The 22,215-nt window shown below is 38.7% G+C and overlaps 1 pseudogene; it reads right to left on the bottom strand.

Annotated features, from left to right (window-relative positions):
- The window catches only part of LOC113899666, a 76,380-nt pseudogene extending 61,195 nt beyond the window's left edge, over positions 1 to 15,185 (bottom strand).
- Between the last annotated feature and the right edge of the window lie 7,030 nt (positions 15,186 to 22,215).

Raw genomic sequence — 22,215 nt, 5'->3', positions numbered from 1 at the left:
GTAGATTCTTATGCTATAATGTTCAGATTTGTAGGAATTAGAACCTAGATGGTTTCAGTAAATGGCTAGGAATTTTACAACTAATGGTGTTGTTCAAGCCCACTTTTCAGGTTCAGTTATGATGTTATTCACTCATCCTGTTATTCGGTCATCCGGTTCTTTATACTGTTAAATGATTATGGATAACTTTTAAAAAGGTAAACTGAATAACATTTCATGTTTAAAATTAGACACTGAGATATCTGTTACATTTTGTGGCATATAAAATACGCTGAATCATTCTGGAAGGCATTTTGTTTCTAGAATTTTTCTCAAATCCTCCTGAGCTTATCAAAGAATAGCTTCCTAAAACCATCATCCCAATTCTGAGTTTGTTCATCCATAAAGAAAACATGTCAACACTGCTACCATCTCCAATAGACTTCCTTGTGCATCTGCCAGTACTGTTGCTAATAGGTAACAGTTGTTTTTGAAAGGAGAATTCAGACTCAAATTATTTATAAAATGAGTTAAAGTGGCTATTTTATGTAAAGTATAATTTTAGATTCTTTCACATGCTAAATTCCTTTATTTCTCATCTTCTTCACTAAAGTACATTTCCTCTTTTAAGTACAAAAACTGACAGAAAGTTAAATAAGCCATGTAGTTCAGTTCAGTTGCTCAGTCGTGTCCGACTCTTTGTGACCCCATGAATCGCAGCACGCCAGGCCTCCCTGTCCATCACCAACTCCCGGAGTTCACTCAGACTCACGTCCATCGAGTCAGTGATGCCATCCAGCCATCTCATTCTCTGTCATCCCCTTCTCCTCCTGACCCCAATCCCTCCCAGCATCAGAGTCTTTTCCAATGAGTCAACTCTTTGCATGAGGTGGCCAAAGTACTGGAGTTTCAGCTTTAGCATCATTTTTTCCAAAGAAATCCCAGGGCTGATCTCCTTCAGAATGGACTGGTTGGATCTCCTTGCAGTCCAAGGGACTCTCAAGAGTCTTCTCCAACACCACAGTTCAAAAGCATCAATTCTTCTGCGCTCAGCCTTCTTCACAGTCCAACTCTTACATCCATACATGACCACAGGAAAAACCATAGCCTTGACTAGACAAAACTTTGTTGGCAAAGTGATGTCTCTGCTTTTGAATATGCTATCTAGGTTGGTCATAACTTTCCTTCCAAGGAGTAAGCATCTTTTAATTTCATGGCTGCAGTCACCATCTGCAGTGATTTTGGAGCCCCAAAAAATAAAGTCTGACACGGTTTCCACTGTTTCCCCATCTATTTCCCATGAAGTGATGGGACCGGATGCCATGGTCTTCATTTTCTGAATGTTGAGCCTTAAGCCAACTTTTTCACTCTCCACTTTCACTTTCATCAAGAGGCTTTTTAGTTCCTCTTCACTTTCTGCCATAAGGGTGGTGTCATCTGCATATCTGAGGTTATTGATATTTCTCCCGCAATCTTGATTCCAGCTTGTGCTTCATCCAGCCCAGCATTTCTCATGATATACTCTGCATATTAGTTAAATAAGCAGGGGGACATGATGCAGCCTTGATGTACTCTTATCACAATTTTGAATCAGTCCATTATTTCATGTCCAGTTCTAACTGTTGCTTCCTGACCTGCATACAAATTTCTCAAGAGGCAGGTCAGGTGGTCTGGTATTCCCATCTCTTTCAGAATTTTCCACAGTTGATTGTGATCCACACAGTGAAAGGCTTTGGCATAGTCAATAAAGCAGAAGTAGATGTTTTTCTGGAACTCTCTTGCTTTTTCCATGATCCAGCGGATGTTGGCAATTTGATCTCTGGTTCCTCTGTCTTTTCTAAAACCAGCTTGAACATCAGGAAGTTCACAGTTCACATATTGCTGAAGCCTGGCTTGGAGAATTTTGAGCATTACTTTACTAGCGTGTGAGATGAGTGCAATTGTGCAGTAGTTTGAGCATTCTTTGGCATTGCCTTTCTTTGGGATTGGAATGAAAACTGACCTTTTCCAGTCCTGTGTAAGGTCTAATAAATTTTCTAACTGGACTTTTAATTCATGCTTTATCTGACTGTTCAATACACATGCTCCCTGGATTCATATTGCATAATAAGACTTAATGAGCATTATGTCCAAGTCCATAAGCCATGCTTTTTAGGATTGTTTGTTTGTTTGTCTTTATGGAAATTTCTTCCTTCATCATTTGGATTAAAAATTCAGATAAACCATGATTTGAATTTGTTCTACTTACCCCAAATTCAAATATTTAGTAAGCATTCTGAAGTCTTATATCCTACCAGAATAATACTTACCAAAAAACTACTTACCAGAGCTTTATATTTTAATAATAATCTTTCCACAACTATCATTATTTATTCAGAATGATAGATAATGTTCTTTTCACCTAGATTGATTTTTAAGCATTAATATTGTCGTATGCCCCATTCATGAATTTTTATTCTATTGCCTTGACTCTATTGTATTGATGCTTTTGAACTGTGGTGTTGGAGAAGACTCTTGAGAGTCCCTCGCACTGCAAGGAGATCCAGCCAATCAATCTTAAAGGAAGTCAGTTCTGAATATTCATTGGAAGGACTGATGCTGAAGTTGAAACTCCAGTACTTTGGCCACCTGATGCGAAGAACAGACTCATTGGAAAAGACCCTGCTGGTTGGAAAGATTGAGGGCAGGAGGATAAGGGGTCGACAGAGGATGAGTGGTCAGATGGCATCACCAATGCGTTGGACACTGGTTTGAGTAAGTTCCGGGAGCTGGTGATGGACAGGGAGGCCTGGTGTGCTGCAGTCCATGGGGTCACAGAGTTGGACACAGCTGAGTGACTGAACTGAACTGAATTGAGATTATATTTATAATAAAATATTTTTTTTACAGTTTTTCTCTTTATGGGTCAGATTCCAGGAATTCATCCTGGAATAAAAATTTACTTAGGATTTGTGCTTATCTATATGCTTAATAAAAGATACCTCTAAAAAAATCTGTTTCTAATTTGAATAGCAATGCCAAGACTTGTAGTCCAGTTTTACAATAAAATGCAGTTTTCTCATTAAATGGAACATCCTGCATTTCAAAAAACTTAAGAAATAAAAGTATAAGATGAACTTAGATAGTCATTCTATCCAGTTCATTAATGCATGGGGGAAAGTTCAATACAAGAATATTCCTTGGAGGTATTGAATTTTTGTTTGATTACGAACAGGATTCATTTTCATTTAATTTGCCAACATGTCTCTCAGTGTTTTATTCTTAGATAAAAAAAAGTGACTACAGGCATGTTGAGCCAATTACTCTCATTCTGTCCCTAAATTGGCATTAATACAGTAGTCGAATGGAAATGATCTCATGCTTGCTGACAAAGTAACAACGACTAATGATACAAAAAATATTTCTATAGCTGTGTTTCTTTGTTTCTATGTTTGAGGCCAATGGACTTCATAAATCCCATGCATGCTGTTTTTTCTTTTTGGAACCCACCTTTAGAAGATGTTTATTTTTAGCTTTTATATATGTTTTAATAATTTGTGAAATAATTTTAATATCTTTAAAGTTCTTGATATATTTTATTTCTCAACTTTTAGATTTTTCTCTTTTGTTTACTCTAACATAGATTATTCAATCCTCAATTGATAATATATGGCTATCTTCTTTTTTATCATATCTAGGGATAAGGGATCCTTTGGAAGATTCTGCCTTCACTTCTTTTGATCAATAGACAGTGATTTTTAAGGGCAATTTACAAAGTAGAAAATAACTTTGTCTCTTTGAAGATACAATGCAATACTACTTTTATAAACAGAAACTTCAGTTTCATATCTCTCAGCACTGATGGAGGTTGAAAAGGAACAAATAGAATAAAAACTTTTAAAATAATTCTCTTTTGTTTCTGGATTTCCATCAAAAATATTCAACGCTTGGGACAGCATGCTAACTGGAGAATATTGTGACTTTCTGTGGAGAGTCTTCATATTAGATCTATTCCATCAAAAGGCCATGTTCTTATGGAACTTAATGGTCAAGTACCTGCTGAGAATTCCTTCATAGCCCTAAGACTAAAACTTCAGCATTCAAGTTGAGAACTTAAACCCTGGAGTTAGAAAAATATAGAACTTAGTCACAACTGCTTCACTTAATAGTTGCGTTGACTTGGACATAATACTCAAACTTCACCTCCAAAGTTTATCATCCCTGACATGATGATGAACCATGTTGGGTTGCTGTGAGAATTAAATGAGATAACTCAGTCTATATCATCAAGTTAACCTTCTTGTTCTATGTACTCTTACCTAATACTTCATATACAGCAATCAGAATTTTATCTTGTACTTGACTTTAAACTCAATTGATGTAATTGATCATGGGATCCAGCTGCCTCTACTCGAGTAGGGCTTTAGGTCTCTGTTTCATTTTCAGGTATGTTCATCCTGAAAGTGGAGATCCCATGTTGCTTCCCCATTATTACTTAAGATTCCATTTCTGCTTCTCTTGGTCTTCAGAGGTGTTTTTCCTAAGAGTACTCCTCAATACATTCATATCAGCATCTCAGATTTTGCTACCTGGGAAAACCACCTAAGATGGTCCCCATCTCTTTGGTTGAACACTTTCCTAACAATTCCATGCCTGACCAAATGTATAGTTTTGTATTACTTATATCTATTACTAACTTTATGGGTCCTTAAAAACAGATCCTATGTTTCAGGGAATCTATCAGTTAAAGAGCATATTAGCAATCAAGCATTTGATCCAAGCATTGCTCTAAATGATTGATAATAGTATTGCTTCATTTAATTCCCATGATGACTCTCTGAGGTGAATGCTATTATTATCCCCATTTTTCAGATGTGAATGCTGACACACAGTAAGTAGAAGAGCCAGGATATACAATTTAAATCTCAGCTCTCTGATTCCTGAGGTCATACTTTTCACCACTCTGAACCTCCATGACCATGAAGTTGACTGTTTCCCTTTTTGCATTCCTACAGATTTCTCATTTCCAGATACCTGGAGTCTTTTCCAGATTTCCAATGTGAAATTAATATGTCTGTGCTTCTCTGCAGAATCTGACTGAGACTGGAATTTTATCTCACTTGTCTTCTTCTTCTTCACTCTCCTGATTCTGCAGCCTTACAAGTGTCTCCTAAGAGCATTTCCTGAGGAATTCACTTGTACACAATCTTCATCTCAGTCTCTGCTTCTTCCAATACAGGATATGTACAAATGGTTAATTATTAGAGACGAATTTTTGAAGGAAATTAAAGGACCCCAGCCAGCTTCCCTGGTGGCTCAGATGTTAAAGCATCTGCTTGCAATGTGGGAGACCCAGGTTCGATCCCTGAGTTGGGACAATCTCCTGGAGAAGGAAATGGCAACCCACTCCAGTATTCTTGACTGGAAAATCCCATGGACAAAGAAGCCTGGTAGGGTACAGTCCGTGAGGTCGCAAAGAGTCGGACATGACTGAGCGACTTCACTTTCAAAGGACCCCAGTCCCTGAATTGTGATGTATCTTTTGGTTGGTGATAAGCATGTCTAAAGATGGAAGTGTTGTGTATATATTGGTAATTGAGGAAATTGACAAAAAATTGACATTGTAGAAGAAATCCAATAGAAACCAGTAATGGCTGAGATTTGAGAAAGTTTGCATGAGATTGGATATTTTATATATAATGGGAGCTCACTTAATTTTACAATTTTACTACACTATGCTCAGCAGCTTGATAAAAAGTTTCAACAACAAACGAAAAAATCTCACAAGGTAAAAAGAAGAGACTCAGCCTATTGATAAGTGTCTCAAAGATGTTAAAGTTTTAATTTGGAAAATGGAGATTTTAATTTTCCAAACTACAAGTTGATAAAATATCTTCACATACTTTATTTAATTCTCACAGAAGCAGAGGGGAAAAAAAGTGGAAAAAGACAAAGCATATTCAAGAGACAAAATTTAGTCTTATTTGATTGGGAAAAAAAATGGTTTGGATGGGGAAATGTTGGAAGATAAAGACAGAAAATGAGGTTGATCCCTGATTCTACAGGATCATTCAGGCACACTTAAAGAATCTGTAATTTTCTTTATATTTTTATAAAATTCATTAAAGTATGAAAATAACAATAAAATTGGAAGATTAGTTGTGGGCTGTGCATCTTTAGGGACACAGGTTAAGGAACCTCTTCAGTAATTCCAGTGGAAAATAGTAAAGACTTATTTTACACGACTGCTTCATAAGCAAGTGAGAAAGGAGGGTTATATCTTGAAATAAAGACAATTACGAAACGGAATAAAAATTCTAATTAAAGATATAGGTTTACGTAGCATTAGAAATATTACCAAACACCTCTTATGGAAAGGCTACTAGGATTATAAAAGAATTATTAGATTTTTTTTTAATCAAGAAGATTACAACCCAGTTGGAAAAAGGAAGTCTATAAATATAATTTAACATTATATTTTTATTTATATATTGCTGCTTCACTCTTATTGGGTTTTCCTCTCCCCCTTTCTGCTTCACAAGCTTGTGGGTCTCCCTGAGAGTGTTTTCTTAGTGAACCACTTGCACACAATTGTTATTTCTGCCTCTGCCATTGGTGCACACAAGTTTACCACAAGGGTTAAGTATTAGATAAGCATTTTGAAGAAAAGAGAGAACACGAATTGTGAGGAAATATCAGATATCATATGATTTCAACCATAAATATTTCAAGAGATAATGATATTCATGTATCCTTATCACACCTAAACTAAATTAACAATAAATCCTAATAACTTCAAATACCCACTCTGTTCAAATTTCTATTGTCTCCTTATGTTTATGAGTTTTTGTGTCAGAGTCCTCATAAAATCCAAAGTAATTGCTCAATGTTTCCTTTAGTCTCTTGCCTATGTTTTGCTCAGTTTATGTATCCTTTTGATTTACTTGTTGAAAATACTGAGTTGTTTCTCCCATAAATTTCTCCTGATCTGCATTTTGTTGATCACCTTCCCAGGGTTTCTCTGTAAACTGGTGGCTGTTTAAAGAGGCTTGATGAGATTCAGTTTTGTTTCTTCTGGCAATATGGCTTCATTGGTGGTATGTTCTTCCATCAGGACATGTGTAATGTCTAATTATCTCTTTTTTGCTGATGCTAAGTACTTATATTCATTAGCTCAAATAAAAGTTTCAAGATGATAAGTCCTAATGTTATAGGACTTTCTTTATTCAGATGAACATTTCTATGAAGAGAAAATTCCCTGCATCTAATATCTGGCTTACTAGTTTTATAGTTGGTATCAAAAAGTCAGTGTAAATGTCTGATTCTTCATGTATCAGTTCCAAAATTATAAGCTTGTTTCCTAGTACTTCCCAAAGATGGTCAATTTCCAGTTTCTTTGCTCATTTTTCTTTTTATTATGAATCTGTATATATCATCATATTTAATAAAATTTACCACATATTTATCATTCATGTTAATGTTCAAATTGTCTTATCCTTGGTCAATGGTATCATGTTCAAGGACTTTTTATAGCATGCTTAATTTCTAGCATGACAGGATATTCAAGGTACATTTCCTGCCCCAGACTGTGAATCACCAACTCTCCAAGAAGCCCTGGCTCTCTTCCCCAGGTCCATTTAACTTTTAAATTCTTTAATGAATTCCCCCCATCCTCCTAAAAATTAAAAATCTCCTTTTAAAGATGACTGATGGCTAGCTTTTAAACCAATGTCTTTCCCTTATTCATTCTGTTTTTTTTTTCTCGTCTTTTGTTTCCTCTTTATGTTGACATTTTCTTCTTTTCTTATACCCTCCTTATTCCTCTCCTCTTTGCTGTCATTACCTTTTCTTTTCCAGCTGATTAAGCAGAAGTTGCATACACACATAAACATACGTGAAACTATATATGAAAGTGAACATGTCAGTTGCTCAGTCGCGTCTGACTCTTTGTGACCCATGGACTGTAGCCCACTGGGCTCCTCTATCCATGGTATTCTCCAGGAAAGAATACTGGAGTGGGTAGCCATTCCCTTCCCCGGGCGACCTTCCTGGCCCTGGGATCAAACTCAGGTATCCTGCATTGCAAGTAGATTCTTTACCATCTGAGACACAAGAGAAGCCCATAGGCATGTATATGTATATGTTTATATATTTGATTACATCTTAGGATATATATATAAAGAAAAATGATTTCAATTGATGGCATCTCAAATTATTAAAGGAGTCATTCCTTTAACAAATTTGTAATATGGATTGAGAGTGGCTCAATATATCTGCAGTGCACAAGACACAAAAGACATGGGTTTGATCCTTCGGTTGAGAAGATCCCCTGGAGAGGGAAATGGCAACCGACTTCAGTATTCTTACTTGGAAATCCCATAGACAGAGGAGCCTGGTGGGTTACAATTCATGGAGTTGCAAAGAGCTGGACACAACTGAGCACATAAATTCATTGAGAACATAATGTATATGACATGTTTAAGTACTACAGTAGATCAATGAATAAAACAGATAAACTCTATCTTTCAAGAGATAGAAGATTAAACAAAATATGTACACACACATGTATTTACATGTTGTCATTTCTATACAGAGAATTTTAGTTGGAGGAATGGATTTTTGAATACTCATGAGGCCTGTAGCGTTAGCATGAAGCACAGAAGGTTTGAGAAGCTTACACCTCATCTGAGTCTGAGGACGTACAGAAGCATGCACGTACTTATTTGAGAAATGCATGCCACAGAGAGGGGGGCAGCAAATGCAAAGGCCCTGAAGAAGACTCGTCCCTTTTCTGTTGGAGGCACAGCGAGGAGCCACCTGTGACTGGTGGGACAGGGTTCAAGAAGAGGAAGCAGGATTTAAGGCCAAAACGAGGAGTGGGAAAAGCAGAGCATCTAGCACCTTATAAGCCATGAGAACATTGACTTTCGCCGAGTGAGTGGGAACTACTGAGTTCATTGAGCAGAAGAGTGATGTAATGTAACTTAACAAACTGAAAGGGATCTCTTGGGCTGACATATGGCAAGTAGATTGTAAAGGGGCCCAAGGAGTAGCAGGGGGACTTGTTAGGAGGTTATTGCAATAATCTCAGCCAAAGACCGGAGCACGCGCAGTGCTGGTGGTAAGAAGCGATTAGATGTGCCTAATTGAGAACCCACACCCTGCCAATGCCAGCACCTGGCACAGGGCCCCGATCTGCCAGTGGGAGTCAATTACACTCTGTCCAGGAGGCACTGGATTTTAAATGCATTCTATTCTTCCCAATCAACCCCTTCTATCCTCTTCTTGCCCTTGTCTCTGATGAATGCAAACATGCCCATCTGAGGCAGCTTGTTTTGGCCCCCACACTGCACTCATTATTTAAACACACCAGAAAACAACTCCACCGGTGCCAGAAGCATCCTGCAGTCTTAGGCATTACTCTTTGTAGCCTCAGCACCCAAGTTCTGGGCTTCCCTGGTGTCTCAGATGGTAAAGAATCTGCCTGCAATGAGGGAGACCCAGCTTCAATCCCTGAGTTGGGAAGATCCCCTGGAGAAGGGAACAAATATCTCATCTGGACTTCAGATAAAGTAATTCACAATTAAACAGAAGTTCATGAGTAGAACACAAGTTCTATCATAAATATCAGACATGCCATGGCCTTTATTATTCAGTTTCCTTAACCACGGCTTAAGAATCCTGAAAGTGAAACAGTCTGATGATATCCTATAAAAGAACTGCCTAAAGAAAAACAGCAAACTAATAAAAAAACAAAGGCTTTTTTCCCCTAAGATGATTACTAACAGGGTGCAAAAGTGTCTGTTATTGCCCAAGGATGAATGTCATTAATTCAAAGTGATATGAAAAGTAATAAAACTAGAAATTGTCAAGAATGCTATCTATCTGAAGTTAATAGGCATTTTACATAAATACACAACTTCATGATCACACATATACAAATATACTCACATACATTAAGATAACTTATACCAAATATTGCTATTAAACAGCCCACGTTCAAGAGTTTTGTGAGCCAACTACCATAAGTCCATCCCATCTCTAATGTACACAGAAGTGAGGACTTGCATATACTTCTGTCTACCTTAAGCTCATATCTAAAGTCCATAGATCTTGAAAGCTTTTGTACTCAGCTTCAGACAATTCCAGATTCATACTCATTTTATTTCATTTTCCTGACCACAAATATATAGGGTAGGAAAGAAGTCTATGTATTGTGATACCTATGCCTGAGTTGGAAAGAGAGAGGATCAGAGGGAAAGCTGCTGAGAGAGACATAACTGAATAAGGTAACACAAAGTTCGACCCCAGGGCACTTGCAAAAAGTCAATTATTTCAACCAAGTGTTATTCAGTCTGCCCTGGCTTATTGGCTTCTAGGCTGTTGTTTTTTGAATGAAGTGGCATCTGATATAGTCTGAGTACCATTTGCTGCTTCTTCCGTAGGGGATGTCTTGCAGTTTGGAGAGTTTAATCATGGAGCTTAATCATGAGGCCACCAATGGGCTTCCAAGGTGGCCCAGTGCAGGAGACACAGGAAATGAGTGTTTGATCCCTAATCTGGGAAGATCCTCCAGAGCAGGAAAAGGCAACCCACTCCAGTAATTTCTCTGGGAAATCCCATGGAGAGAGGGGCCTGGCAGATACAGTCCATGTGGTCCCAAAGAGTTGGGCATGACTTAGTGACTAAACAACAACCATGGGCTAGAGAAGTGCCTGAGGATGCAGGAGCAACAGATCAGCAGGGCCACATGCTGCATTATTCAAAAAGGAGTAATGCTTAAAGGAGATTCTTAGATTCAGAAGTCAATGGCAAGAATGTGTATTGGCTTTAGAGACCTATAAATCCAAGAATTCAAACATCAGGACTTTCTCCACCTTTCCCTATTTCTTTCATATATCACTTTCTACAGCCCCTTGTATCTGGAGAACATCTTCCTTCTTTTCAGTTTATAAAGCAGAAAACATTGCTGTTCTTGGCTCCCTTATTGCACATCTTAGGATTCAGGTACCCAAGGAATTACTGTCCCAAGTCACTTGGGTCCAAGTGAGAACTTGATGAAGAACTCACAGATTTCAGCCTGGAGCTGGTTCTCAGCCGCTGAAACAGCCATTGAGGTTGTTTCGGTGGCACTGGTGGCCAGAGTATTCTTCTTATCAATTTGAGCAGATATGTCTTCCTACAAAATAAATCAACTCTGGCCAAGAAAGAAAGGCACATTATGGGAGTTCCCTGGCGGCCTAGTGGTACAGATTCTGAGCTTTAACTGCTGTGGCCTGGATTCAATCACTGGCTGGGGAACTGAGATCCCGTAACCACGGAACAGTCAAAAAATAAAATAAAAAACAAAGAGAGAAAAAATTTTAAAAAGACACTGATGACATGGCTGTTCCAGAAACAATAATGAAATTTTTGGAAAAGTGATCTGGGGTTCAACTGAAATAAATGTATATCCTGTTTCCCTCTGTGTGCATGTTTTACCCTGTGGCATATTATATATTATCGCTTCCCAATATCTCCTTAGGTGTGTATAGCTGTCACTATTCCTTCCCGGCATAACCCACTTAGCCATACTATCCACTTGAACGACTGAAAAATGTTACATACAGAAAAATATGGAATGCTTTGATGCCATTGTAATACAACCTATCCTTTATTCTTCTTACATATTAAAAAAAATAACTGTACTGCAAAAAAAATTGTTATAAAAAAACCTATTTGCAGGGTACCAATGGAGAGGCAGACACAGATAGACTTATGGATGCGGGTGTGGGAGGGGAGAGGGTGGGATGAATGGAGTAACAGACAATAGACTTATGGATGTGGGTGCGGGAGGGGAGAGGGTGGGATGAATGGAGTAACAGACAATAGACTTATGGATGTGGTGCAGGAGGGGAGAGGGTGGGATGAATGGAGTAACAGACAATAGACTTATGGATGTGGGTGCGGGAGGGGAGAGGGTGGGATGAATGGAATAACAGACAATAGACTTATGGATGTGGGTGCGGGAGGGGAGAGGGTGGGATGAATGGAATAACAGACAATAGACTTATGGATGTGGGTGCAGGAAGGGGAGAGGGTGGGATGAATGGAGTAACAGACAATAGACTTATGAATGTGGGTGCGGGAGGGGAGAGGGTGGGATGAATGGAGTAACAGACAATAGACTTATGGATGTGGGTGTGGAAGGGGAGAGGGTGGGATGAATGGAGTAACAGACAATAGACTTATGGATGTGGGTGCGGGAGGGGAGAGGGTGGGATGAATGGAGTAACAGACAATAGACTTACGGATGCAGGGTGCGGGAAGGGGAGAGGGTGGGATGAATGGAGTAACAGACAATAGACTTACGGATGTAGGGTGCGGGAAGGGGAGAGGGTGGGATGAACAGAGAGTAACAGGGAAACATGTACACTACCTTATGTAAAATAGATAGTCAGTGAGGATTTACTTTATGATTCAGGGAACTCAAACTGGGGCTCTATAACAACCCAGAGTGGGTGGATGGGCAGGGAGTTTGCAAGAAGGTTCCAGAGGGAGAGGACATATGTATACCTATGGCTGATTCATGTTGATGTATGGCAGAAACCAACCCGATATTGTAAAGCAATTATCCTTCAATTAAAATAAATCAGCTTTTAAAAATTGTTTGCAATGATTAAGAAGATATAATTCTGAAATTAAAATAATTGGTTTAAGCAGAGAATCAAACAGTAAACAAATGGGATGTTACTTCAGAAAAAATAAGTAAAACGAGGACTATAACGTTAGCTTGCATTTTTATTACCATTAGATATACTAAAATGCACATTACTACTGTTTATCATGTCAGTCTTGGCTGAGCATCTCTTTCCACTAAAATTGGTTTTCTAAGGACAAGCACTGACACATTACTGAAAGTTGATTTTTTAATACAGATTCTCCTCCAACATAATTTTGTAGTTGCTAAGCAGTCAATTGACAAACTGCACACTAAAATACACATAATGTGAATAGAGTTAAGAAATGAGAGTAGGCAAAGGCGAGGAAGAAGCACAGTTGGAAAACTGTGTTCCAACTTTATACTCCGTTGGAAAAGGAACGGATACCTGGCAAGGGGAGAGTGGTGGAAAGCTACACTCCCACCAGCAAGAAACTGTTGCAAAGCTGCTTTCTATGGATAGAATTCTCATCGTGCCATTTTGAGAAAGCTTTCAGCGGCAATATATGTGAATTTTCAATGCTCATTGGGTGAGCTCATTCAGGTCAAGAACTGGCTCAGGTGTGCTATTTTGAGGCTGAGATGTCTCCATTATTATAATTGTATTTGCAATATAGGGGACACCCAATCTTCCTACTAAGACATAAATAACACAACGAAATCCCTGGGATGAGACATAAAATTATGCAAGACTCTAAGGCTGTCTAAGGTTGGTGACTAGGTGTCACTTTCTAGCTGATCCTTACTTCCAAGAGTTTTTGTACATTGCTTCCCCTTGGTTCCACTGATTATGGAAGTCTAAGACTAGCTGGCATCAGTTGCTTTGGAGAAAGATGTGGTGGAAAGTTTTATGACCCTAAGAGTGAAGATTTAGTAAAATCTTTGGGTAACAGAACAGGTTCCTAAGAAGGAGGTACTCCAATTTCTGTGACTGCAAGAGCAACAACATACAAAATGGAAATGATAGCAAGAGAAGAAAAGTCCAGACTGGTGACTGATGGTCAGATCAAAGTCAGTGGGTTGACAGAGGAGACTGGATATGGCCCTGAACGTGCTCCCGATGCAGCCCTCTGCAGACAGACATGCTAGGGCAGTTGGTAGACTTTGTGGTTTGGTAGCTAACACGTGTCTATCAGTATGTCCACCTTAGCTGAAGGAGGGGATCATGGAATTTGAGTGTGCAAATGAGAAACTCTTAAAAATATATGTTCTTCATATTCTATAAAGAGATAGTATTTTAAAAAGTCAGAAGTTATTGAAAAAAAAAGTAACTTTGGGGTAAAAGATTAAGATTTGTACATTGCTTTTAAAAACTTATGGCAACTAGACAAATTACAGTTGACCTTCAAACGACACGGGGAGTGGGGAAGGTTAGGAGCACCAACCTTCTTCTCAGTGGTAAGTCCTCCTATAAAGTTATAAACAGTCCTCTGAATCTGAGGTTTCTCATCTTCTGGGTCAACCAAACCTGGATCATGTAGTTTTCTAGTAATTATTTACGTAAAAAAAATCCTTATATAAGTGGACCTGCACAATTTAGAACCACATTATTTAAGGGTCACCTATGCTTTTTGCCTTAATCTAATCTGTAATTTGGTTTCCCAGGTGACTCACTGGTAAAGAATCTGCCTGTGAATGCAGGAAGCCCAGGAGATACAGGTTCGATTCCTAGATCAGGGAGTTTCCTCTGGAGGAGGAAATGACAACCACTCCAGTTTTCTTGCTCGGGAAATTTCATAGAGGAGGCTGGCAGGCTCCAGTTCATGGGCTCACAAAGAGTCAGACACGACTGAGCATTCATGCACATGTACACACAAGCACACAGTCTGTAAGGTTACAATGAAGTTCAAACTTGTTGTCACAGGACTGCAGCACTCAGTACAAGCGGCTGCGAATTTCTGTTTATCTGTCTCTAGGCTGCAAACTTTGTATGCATAAGGATTTACCTGCTTTATTTTTGAGCTCCAATGCACAGTAGTCTCTCAATATTGCTTATTGAATAAATGAAAGTGCCTTCTCAGGAGCAAAGAGCACCACTCATTCTTAATACACAAATTTAATTAAGTCATGGTCGGTTTATTCATTGGTGGTTAGGAATGTGCTTGTCAACATTGCTGAGCCTTCAGGCATTGTTACTAACATTCAATATTTCTGTACTATTGATTCCTGGCTGCATTAGATTAAAAAAACATTACAGGGAAAAATGATAAATAAGGTAAATGTCATACTTTTATTCTACAAAGGAAGTGGACCTTGATTTTTTTTTCTGTTTTAAGGAAAACATAAATATTTTATATCATAAAAAATATTTTAAAACAGAGTTCAAATAAATATTGTTCTTGTGAAAAAATAGTATCTAGCCTTGCTTTTAAAACTTAAGTTTGCTTCAAAGTATTGATTTAGCATAGAATGAACATAGAAATGTCCACGATAATACATTTATCAAGAAAATCTGCTTTTCTTCCAAACCTCCCTTCTCCATGATACCATCATTCTGGCAACTCTCACGATCATCTACTTCTGACATTTTCGTTTCTTCTCGATCTTCTCAAATCTATTCATATTTATCCCCAAGTGGATGAAACTACTTTTAGGCTTTGCACTGCGTGAAATAACATGGGTTAAGTTTAAGTAATTTTTTTATCTTTCTCTCTCTTTCCCTTTCTGCCTTTCTCTTATCCTCTGTAAAGGAGGAAAAATTATTTTCCCTCTGCTCCTCCAGGTTTTTGGCTAAGGCAATCTTTGTAATGTTAAGGATTCTGAAAAGATAGAGAAGAAAGATTTTTTGCCTTACTACACTCATCTTTCTTTTGTATCACCAAAAACCAAGTTTTGCCTCTAGTGAGTTGCGTGTTTGTGTAGGATGAATGCTTTTTATTTTACAGAAGCTCTAGTAAGTCTGGAGAACTGCAGTCCCATTTACAGACGAGGAGTACAAGGCCACAACTTAAATGGCATGCCTAAGGAGCACTTGTGCTAGACTTGAACTTGTACTCCTGAGTACTCCTTGTACAAGTGCTCGTACTTGTACTCCTTGTGCTAAGGAGTACAAGGCCAAAACTTAAACGTCATGCCTAAGGCCACAGCAATAATTGATGATGGAGTAGGAATTAACATAAAACCATTCATTGGCTTCTGCCTTGCAAAAGCTTACGGAATTGGAACTAAGGTGGCTGACATAAAGATCAATACCGAGAATAGGTGTAAATAGTTATTGTGTACTGTGTTAGGGCAATATTCACACATTGGTAATCATTGCTATTGTTACAGCCCTCATTAATCTTCCATTATCTAATTCAGTGTACAGTATATATGAACAGTGAATGCCATGTTTCATGAATCCATCCACATTTTAAAAATACCCTTTTCTCCTCCTCTGTTCCTGATAGTCATCTGCTTTAGCATCTTTTTCTTCTGGTTCACCAAAGCACCAGCAGAGGTTAAGTTTTAATCAGTATCTGATTGAACTGAGAAAATTTGCTTGCTGAAAAATCTCCCCTTTCCCCTGCAAACAAAAACTCCCCCAAGTCACACAACTGGCACACACACACTCACTCACATATCTGTCAGACTCCAGGCTCATTATGTTTTCTTTTCCAGACTACAGTGCATAGAGGGATCTAGAATAATCTTTTTGCATAATGATGGGAGATCCTTGCAGATGTTAATTACTCGGTTTGGTTGAAAATCCCTCTACCCCATGCCCTCGGAACCCTTGTACACACGTGTATGACAAAATGCAGAAAATGAATCTCAGAATAGAATGAATGTGTTGAACTGTGGGAATGTTTTTTTTTTTGACTCCTTCTTTTGCCTCCTACCCATTCTGTTAAATTTCTGCTCTTCACGTAAGCCCATCTGACTCATCTAAACTACGTTGCATTATCAGATAAATATTTGTATAACATGGTGGCATGCCATGACTCTGATCATAGTTCATTGAGTGTGTTTAATCTTTGCTGCTAACTTTTATACTTTATATATATATAAAGTAGGGTGACCATATCTTTATTGTGCTAACCTGGACACTATTTTCTAATAAAAAAGTATATATTCCTTTGATTTTCGGCTGTATTGGGTCTCTGTTGCTTTGCCCAGGCTCTCTCTAGTTGCTGTGGGCAGGAGCTGCTCTTGGTCGCAGTGTGTGTTTCTCGTTGCAGCACCTTCTTTTGGTGCGGAGCACACTCACTAGGCACGTGGGCTTTAGCAGCTGTGGCCCACGGGCCCGGCTGCTCCACAGTATGTGGATCCTTCTGAGAAGGGATAGAACGTGTGTCCCCTGCACTGGCAGGCAGGCTTCCATCCATTACACTACACCGCTAGGGATGTTGAACCTTCCTACTCTCGATGACCCAGGCTATGTTTGCCCTCTTTGCCTAGCCCGAGTTTTCAGCACATAATGAATGCTCAGTAGGAATTTGGCAAATAAATGAAGAGCGGACCAAGAGGGAAGCAGACCCTACTTCCTCTCTTGTTCCACTTAATCACGCCACCAACACCAAGCACACACACACGCACGCACTCACACACATGTACACACAAACGTGCACACCCATATCCACAAAGAACATGGAATTACCAAAAGCAAGACTTAACCTTTGGTGATATAAAGGGATTAAGAGTCTTTTTATGCTCAAGCTATTCTTTCTCTATATATATTTAAAGTAAGAAAGTTTAGCAAATTTTGACACAATTATGGTTGAAGAATGCTGGTGCTGTTATGCCAATGTGCACTTAAAATATCAATAACACAGTCTTTCTAGCATAATTTCTTATGGATGTACTGCAGAGAGTAGGAAATATAATGCAGAAGAATTTATAACCCAAGACTTTATTTATTGAGAAAAATCTATGCTTTATTGCCATGGTACTCCATTTGCTGTAATTGCCTAGTATAACCTTAAGTATACTTAATTGCCTTTTGCTATCCTCTTTCCACTGACAAAATGATGACATGATTGTAAAATACCAAACACGGAGAGCAGTTTGGAGAAAGTTTGCTTAAGAAAGAATGTGTTATTTTACTTGTGCATGCCTGATCAGTTGCTAACTTATGTCCAACTCTGTGACCCCATGGACTGAGGTAAGTTCTTCTGTCCACAGTATTTATCAGGCAAGAATACTGGATTGGGTTGCCATTTCCATCTCCAGGAGAGCTTTCAGACACAAGGATAAACCTGTGTCTCCTGCATTGACAGGTGACTTTTTTTTTTTTTTTTTAACCACTGAGTCACCTGGGAAGACCATTTTACTTGTGAAATAACACATTTATTAATTCTAGCTCTCCTGCATATTAAGTATAATATATGCATCCTGAGTAGCAAACTTACAGAAGAAAAGAAAATGTTTGTTTCATATAGGATGGTGTGGTATGGTAAGAAATATAGTTGGTCTTTTTCCTAGGTTCCTGGCACAAAGCTCCTAATACCCTTGGAATTTCCTGAGTGACTCAGTGTCTTTGTTATTCATCATGGAGGCCTTTCAGTCACACCTGAAATCACACTAATGAGGTGACTTGCAATGAATGGGGCTACTAGATAGCTTTAGGATGGGGCTGGTCTCCAGAAAGACTATGGGGTTAGAGGGCTGGAACTTTCAAGCCCACCCACCTACTTCTTCTGGGAAAGGGGGATAGGATGAGCTCTTAACCTGTGAAATATGACACTATCCCTAAATAAATAGTATCAGAGTTGAGGTAAATTCATAGCACACCCGGTCAATGTCCACAGAGAACTGAAGAACTGCACAGTACTGTCGGAAAACACACAACACAGATGGCTTTGCCATATTGGATTCTCAAAATTGTGTTTAGGTTATTGTTGGACTTATTTAAGTCCCATACTTACAACGTTATAGGAAAATACAGTTCATTATATATTGTGCATTTTTCTAAAACTGAGAATATTTTCTCCAAAACTCTGGAACTGGTATTCATATTATTCCCATTTTTCAGATGAGCAATCCAATCTCAGGGGCTTCCGTGGTGGCTCAGTGGTAAAGAATGCACCTGGCAAAGCAGGAGACCTGGGTTCGATCCCCAGGTCGGGAAGATCCCTTGGAGAAAGAAATGGCAATCCACACCAGTATTCTTGCCTGGGAAATCCCATGGACTGAGTAGTCTGGTGGGCTACAGTCCATAGGATCAAAAGAGAGTCAGACACGACTTAGCGACTAAACAACAACAGCAAAAATTCAAGCTCAAATATTTAAAGCTCAAGTTTCCCCTCGTTACACAAGTAGAGTGTAAACGAGCTGATGCACATTGCAGATTCATCAGACTCCAGTGTCCACGCTCTGATTCAGTCCCATCAATGCGAGCATTCTGCTACATACACGTGCAGTTCCCTACAGTGTGTCCTTTCTCCTATTCAAACTCTTACACTATAAAACCTTTGCTTTGCAATTAAATTAAGTCTCCTAAAATGTCCCTTCAAAGGATCGATAGAACTGAAGGGAATCTGGAGAGCTCCTTCTACTTCTTATATAGTAAGAGAAATACATTTCCTAACCCTGGCTTCTAATATGTCTAATCTACATCAGGCACACTTCAATAGAGGTTTCTTAGTTCACTGAATATCCAAGATAGCCTACGCTTTCCAGAGTCTTGTGGTTGACCCAGTATATGTGCCTATCTCTGGACAGTGGACTGAAAAATAGAAGTCACCATCATTTTGAGGCAGTAAAATGTTTCTGAGTAACTGTCTAGCTTTCTCTTCTCCTCATTCAGTAACCCTAGAAATCATATTAATAATTCTAGATGGAACAATCACAAAAGAGAAGAATAATGAATCCCAAAGTCAATGCTTAGAGTTTACGTGGAACTCCATGGGAGCTGCAGCAGAATTTATATAGATGGAAATAAACTTTGATTTATTCTGCTTAATCTGATTCATGCAGACATAAAATAATGAGGTCATAAAGACACAGTGATTGATCCAAAATCTTGAAGTTAAAGTTACTCTGCTCTTAGTTTGGGGTATCAGAAAATCTTACCGTAAATTATTTTCACAGTGGGATATTTATTTTCTTATATAAAAATGTACTCTGGAATTGCATTATTCTAGGATACTAGCAACGTGTTAACAATGACTACAGCGAATCCAAGCGTTGTATTACGAACTTTAATATCCAAGGTCAGTGAGAGGCATTTTTATTTTCATGAGAACTTTAATTCTCACGGCTCAGTTTTAGGGAAACAAAATTTTTCTTTTATACTTTTTTAATGCCTCCCCCCCAAAAAAAATGTTCTAAGAGTCCAATGTTGTATCAAATTCTCCTGCCTAAACAAATTACAGTTAAGTGGGGTTTACTGGAATTGGTTCCCTCTGCTAACCAACATTTATTATCCAGAGCTAACAGATTTCATAAAAGGAACGGTTGCATGATTTCTGGAAAAAAAAATGCAGGGTTCTGCTAGCAAAGACAAAGTAAACAATGGCTACTGAGTAGATGACAGTGTCTGACCATATGAACGGAGAAGGCAATGGCACCCCACTCCGGTATTCTTGCCTGGAAAATCCCATGGACGGAGGAGCCTGGTAGGCTGCAGTCCATGAGGTCACTAAGAGTCGGACACGACTGAGCGACTTCACTTTCACTTTTCACTTTCATGCATTGGAGAAGGAACTGGCAACCCACTCCAGTGTGAAAGATACTCAGACAGGGAGGTAAAATGACCTCTCAACATTTTACAGTGCCCTGAGGTGGGGGGGGACGCAGAATTCACCACCCCACAATATGCTTCTTTGGCATAAGAATTATTTCAGATTGATTATTTTTAAGAAATAGTAGACACAGTAAAAGCTTTGACAACAGAGTAGAAATTATCTGTTTGTAAGCAATATTTAATATTTAGAAGAGAAATCTCTATTTGTAAGCGCGCGTCCCTCTCTTTGCCGGGAAGGGAAAGATGACTAAATCTCTAGAAATATATCAATGAAAAAGGCAAAAAATTCAATCTATATAAGAATCTTTCTGTGCTTTTCCTGATAGCCTCCTACAACTGTCCTCCCCCTCCCGCTAACATTCTTTGTCATTAGCCGCAGAAGGTATTTAAGGTGGTGTCTTGGGCCCTTTCAGGGAGTTACTTAGTTTTGTGGGTATCTTCCATAGGTACAGGGGGTATACATTTTATTAAACTTATTTTTTTCTCCAGTTTGCCTGTGTTTTATTACAGTGGAGTCTCAGCAAGAACAAAGAAGGGTGTGGGGAAAATGCTCCTTCCCCTTCATACCCAAATTCAAATTTAATTTTAAATTCAAAATATGGCTAATATTAATTTCTATTTAAATTTTCTATTTTTTCCTAATATTAAAAGTTTTATAGCAGCTCCAAAAACATTATCACTGAGTTTATTAACTCAACATCAAGCGAAAACACTTCTAAAGAAAGTAAAGCTTTCTAATAAATGCTTAACTATTACTTTAGGCTTTTTTTTTTTTCTTTTTGATCACAAAAGGGCCTGCTATTGGGTTGCTGGTTTAAAAATATTATTATTTTTAATTTCTCTATTTGAGACTATTCCAATCAGTATCAGGTAGACAACCAAATTTGAAAATATTTACTTTTAGAGCAAGTGGATATTTTTAGGTGAGGACCAACTCAGGATTAGAAACCGATTCTCCTTACTCTCCATTAGATGGCCAGATTAAGTCAATTTGACCGAAGAAGCTATTTTGAATTTAATAAAAATACTGTCTGTCTAATGTAAACTCAAGTTCAATTACATATTATGACCATGAAAAGAGAAAGTTACCCAAGGAAACATTAATATAATTGCCAAGCTTGGTCGGGAACTAAACTATTCTGTTTTCTGGCTCCAGATTTCATCCCTTTCTGAGGTGATGTAAGAGGACCCGCTATAAAAGTCCCAGGGTATACGCTTTTCAAGAATTTGTATTAGGATCTCCACCTTTCTGAGGCAGGAATTTGCATGATTGGCGCTGATGTGCACACAGGATCGGATGGGTTATTGGCCCTCCGGAATCACTGGGGCGAGGAGTTGAATGATGTGTGAAATGAAAAACCCAACCCAGAGCTCGCAGGGAGGTCAGAGCGGCTGCGGGTCGTCTGCGCAGGGCCTGGGGAGCAGAGATGAGTCGCACAGGTGTGTGATCAAGGCTCCCCGAGCCTCCTCGGAGCGGGCAGAGGATGCCTGCGCTGTAATGAGCGGCTTTATGCCTCGTCCTTGTCTCAGTACATCTCTCTTATCTCTCGACTCAGAGTTGTAATAATTAATAGTCTCTGTCTCAACGTGAAGCACGAAGGTGAGAAAACTATCTGAACCACTTGAGTCAAACTACTCCCTCTTCCCTCCACTTTTAAGAACTCTTGAGAGAGGCAAAGAATAAAAAGAAGGAAATTAAGGGAGGGAGTTGAATTTTAAGAATGCTAACTTCAGTCCTTTACCTAAGTGTTATGGCCTAGATTTACAAGCATGACATCCTGATCATCACTAACCCATGCAAAATAAAATAGACAATAAACTAAACACACACATGCACACCCTATGCATAACAATAATATAGTTTTAGTAACATATAACACACGTGTATAAT

The sequence above is a fragment of the Bos indicus x Bos taurus genome, chromosome 10, assembly GCF_003369695.1.
Source record: "Bos indicus x Bos taurus breed Angus x Brahman F1 hybrid chromosome 10, Bos_hybrid_MaternalHap_v2.0, whole genome shotgun sequence".
Classification (NCBI taxonomy): domain Eukaryota; kingdom Metazoa; phylum Chordata; class Mammalia; order Artiodactyla; family Bovidae; genus Bos; species Bos indicus x Bos taurus.
The sequence above is the reverse complement of the archived record's forward strand: the minus strand, read 5'-3'. Positions and strand labels throughout refer to the sequence as shown.